At 30.7% G+C, this 3,914-nt stretch overlaps 2 long non-coding RNA genes across 3 annotated transcripts; both read right to left on the bottom strand.

Annotated features, from left to right (window-relative positions):
• Positions 1–675: 675 nt before the first annotated feature.
• Positions 676–2,391, bottom strand: LOC105117509 (uncharacterized). Its single transcript, XR_840770.1, has 5 exons — positions 2,330–2,391; positions 2,154–2,225; positions 1,021–1,092; positions 869–938; positions 676–776 (listed from the first exon to the last, which is right to left on the bottom strand). It is a non-coding gene; the product is annotated as an uncharacterized LOC105117509 (long non-coding RNA).
• A 115-nt stretch (positions 2,392–2,506) lies between these two features.
• On the bottom strand, positions 2,507–3,255 carry LOC105117508 (uncharacterized). 2 transcript variants are annotated; one of them, XR_840768.1, is made up of 3 exons: positions 3,217–3,255; positions 2,640–2,784; positions 2,507–2,570 (listed from the first exon to the last, which is right to left on the bottom strand). It is a non-coding gene; the product is annotated as an uncharacterized LOC105117508 (long non-coding RNA). The 2 variants fall into 2 exon arrangements; XR_840769.1 differs by lacking the exon at positions 3,217–3,255 and adding an exon at positions 2,871–2,895.
• Positions 3,256–3,914: the final 659 nt, after the last annotated feature.

Below are 3,914 nucleotides of genomic sequence, written 5' to 3'. Positions count from 1 at the left end.
AAAAAAAAAAAAAAAAAAAAAAAAAAAAGGAGCAGTGAATAACTAGAACTATGCAATCACAGAGAACCATATCCAAAGTAACTTAATAAATGATATTAGAATTATTAAAGGTTTATATTATTATTAATTTTAAAATTAATCTGAATACTCGTATTAATAAATAAATAAATAATATCTTATTAATAATTTCGGAATCTCGGCCTATGTGGCCATGTCTATTGGTTGTTGTTTGTTCCTTTCATTTAAGACAAGTGGTAAATTAATAATCCCTTGTTGGGCATGCTGTGCCTTTATCATGTGCTCCTTTCTTTGGGCCTACCTCAATATATTACTATTACATTATTTTTAAGATAACAAAATAATAAAATAGTATTTATAACGTAACAAGAGTGAATATGTTTTTTCTTCTCGATCTCGGTCACAAATAACTTTTATTAGAAATTATACTCAATTGTTTATAACTTTTTTAGGTAAAAACATGATCTACACTAATATAATAACTGGCATAATTACGAGATAATTAATTACGTAACTGAGTGATAACATAAATTATTATAATACAATGAATAAAAATATTGAATAGTTTATAATTTAAAAGCACTATAATTATAATTCCTTCAAATAACTATGGAAATCACCTCGTTATGGTGTATGTTGAGTGAATTTATGGTTATATTACTTGAAGTATAATGAATATAACTTACAGAGATTGAAGTGAAGAGAGTGTGCCCAAATTTTCGTTTATAGTACCACTGAGGAAGTTGCGGTCGGCACAGCTGTGACAGGAAGATGTACAGGTATTTGATTGAGAATTAAGCTGTCCATATATAGATGCAAGACTGTTTTAATCTATAAAAAAAACACTTACATCACTGTCAAGTTTTGACAATATTATGCTGTCTGGTATTGGCCCATTCAAGTTATTCCGGGAAAGATCCCTGATTTTCAACCCAGATAACAGAATAAATATATGAATATATATAATAAAAAAAATATCTTGCAAATATACCATTGACTTACAATATACGAAGCGATTGTAGACCCTTCAGATTCGAAGGGATGGTGCCATCAAGATCGTTGCTGGAAAGATCCCTGATTCATGATACATGTTCCGGAAGATAAAAACTTTCAGTTAATATCATCAACAGATTCAATTCTATATTGTATCAATGGAACTTTTATCAGTTGTGGTGTAGAAAAGGTCTTTCTGAAGTTTTCTATACTTCACGAATATTGATAGACATTCCTTCTGAAATTTTAAGCAGTTTTTTTTTTTATATAATCTACAAGTTATTTTAGACAAAAAAAATTATAATCTCAATGCCTTTGTATTATATAAATAATCATTTCAATTTAAAAATTTAAGTTATTTGATAAGCTATATATATCTATATATATATATATATATATATATATATATAACTTTAACATACTCTCAACTAAAAAGTTATTTAAGCTTAATTATTGCACAATTCACCAATACCTTATATTTATTTATTTGTAATTAATTAACTTGAGAACATGGCTTAAAGAGATTATCAATTAGTAATTGGCTTTAAATCACAGCATTAAAATATGACTTCTGTTAGAACTAATTATTCATTAGGAAGCTTGATAGAATCTGCTAGATTTACAATGAAGCAGAGCGTGCTACAATTCAGTCATCATTAGAAGGGTTATCTACTATCATTTCTAAGGAATTTCAACACCATTTATTTTATATTTTATTCTCTTTTTTTTTCAATTGAAGAGCAAAACATAATATCACAATGTTGTTATATGTAGCAAAACTCTAAATTGATCTAAAAGAGAGTTTATATTACTTTCAGCAGATGAAAAAAGTTGTTATATGTAGCAAAAAAACATAATATCACACAAAAGCCAAACACAAAGAAAAATATTAAAAAGGTTCGTTTGTTACAATTTCAAATCAATTTAGAATTAGTTATTAATTATTAATTGTCTTTAAAAGTATAACTTCGGTAAGAACTGGCAAGCGTGATAGAAATATGTTAGATATAAAATCCATACGATGCTTAAAATAATTTTATGGAATTCTAATTTGCATATATTTATGTTGAAAGGGATAAGGTTAATGCGATTCAAAACTGAGCAAACTAAAGTATAAACCCAAATTAAACTGGAAGACTTACAGATATTCCAGATTCTGCAACTTTGTCAGGCTTGGAGGTATAGACCCGGTCAACGAATTGCTTGAAAGGTACCTGATGTTTTGCACAAAGCCATTGTACCATTATTTAGAAATAAGAACAGCCTAGGCATGCCATCATTTATATGTAAAGAAGAAGGAATCCAAGCTTTAACATACAAATACTTGAGATGCTGTAATTTCCCCAGCGTTGAAGGAATCCCACCAGAAGCTGATTACCGTAAAGATTACTGTTGTAGGCAATATGATCAAACCTCATTTTCATCAATGGTGACCACTGTAGATTCAATACTGAAAAGAGAAATGTATATGTAGTTATGATACTTACATTGTTTCCAAGTTTTTGAAGCGACCTATTGAATAGTGAATAGATCCATCCAACTTTTTTCGTACCAATTTTCTGTCAAAGAAATTGAAGTAATTCACATCGAGACAATCAGAATTTGAATCTATCAAGTTTTATACATACATGTAAGTGACCCAACGAAACGATCCATTTTTGGTGTTGTGAGGGGAACCACATTTGATCTCTTCTCCAGAACAAATATGATCCGACAGCGATAACTGGGTGGAAGATGACAGCAAATTCTGTGCAAGGAGTCGAAGAGCAAGTACTGCCGAAAAAAGATTCTTGTTAAGTCCCGCAAAGATCTTCTGATATTTAAGATAAAAGTACTCAATCGACTTATTATATACTTACATGTACGGGTTAGAATGGATAATAAGTGTGTTTAAGCAAGAAATGAAGCTAGTAAATTAAATGAGGCTCACCTATGTTATTGCACTTGCATATATATACTTTCTATTGACTAAATAAATGACTAATACATACAATGTTTTCATGAGATATCTTTTCAAATTAGTTAATGAGCAATAGGACCATTTATTTATGCTGCAAAAGAACTCTTCATATTCGAATAGCTTTTCTTTCGTCATGAATTTATATTCATGGTAATTTCAATGGCTTTCTCACCCTATCCCACGTCGATTAGCAATTAAACTAACACACACGCATATAGTTTTGAATGATTGTGCTCGAGTTGTACCTTCATAATATGGAAGTAATCGATTATGTGCGACCTGTTTATGTTAGGTTGGTTGTTATTTTATGTAAGGCATGCACCAACTATTGACTATCGATAGCGACCATTGAATGAGCTAGAATTGGTGGTTACTAATATTGACAACATAATAAAAGAAGCTTCCATAGATGCCTATAAAAAAGACATGATTTTAGAGAGCAAAATGAGAAGAATTTTATGATGATTTTAGAAAGCAAAGAGAAGAATTTTGTGAGCATATGAAGAGAGAAAAAGAGAGCTGCAATGAGAAGAGTTTTGTGAGAATGTGAAGAGAGAAAGAGAGAGCTGCAATGGCAGCAAGGCAAAAATAGAAAGAGTTTTGTGAGAATGTGAAGAGAGAAAAAAGAAAGAGAGAGCTGTAATGGCAGCAGCTTTGCTGCCATTGCAGCAACTGCAAGTGCAGCAAAGAAAGCTGGAGTAGAGTAGAGAGAATTGATCTTTCTCCTCCATGTATTTGTTTTATATTCTTTCTCTAATCTCTAATAATATAGACTCTCTCTCGTGGATGTAGGCGGTTTTGCCGAACCACGTAAATACCGTGTCTTAGTGTGCTTCACCTCCTATGAGCAAATATTAGTACATCACCGGTCAGAATTTCCCAACAATTGGTATCAGAGCACATGGTTTAAAGTGGTGTTTGATTTTGCTAAAAAATAAAAGTT

Source organism: Populus euphratica, unplaced genomic scaffold (assembly GCF_000495115.2).
Source record: "Populus euphratica unplaced genomic scaffold, PopEup_1.0 scaffold1395.1, whole genome shotgun sequence".
Taxonomy (NCBI): domain Eukaryota; kingdom Viridiplantae; phylum Streptophyta; class Magnoliopsida; order Malpighiales; family Salicaceae; genus Populus; species Populus euphratica.
This window is presented reverse-complemented; position numbering and strand designations above follow the sequence as displayed.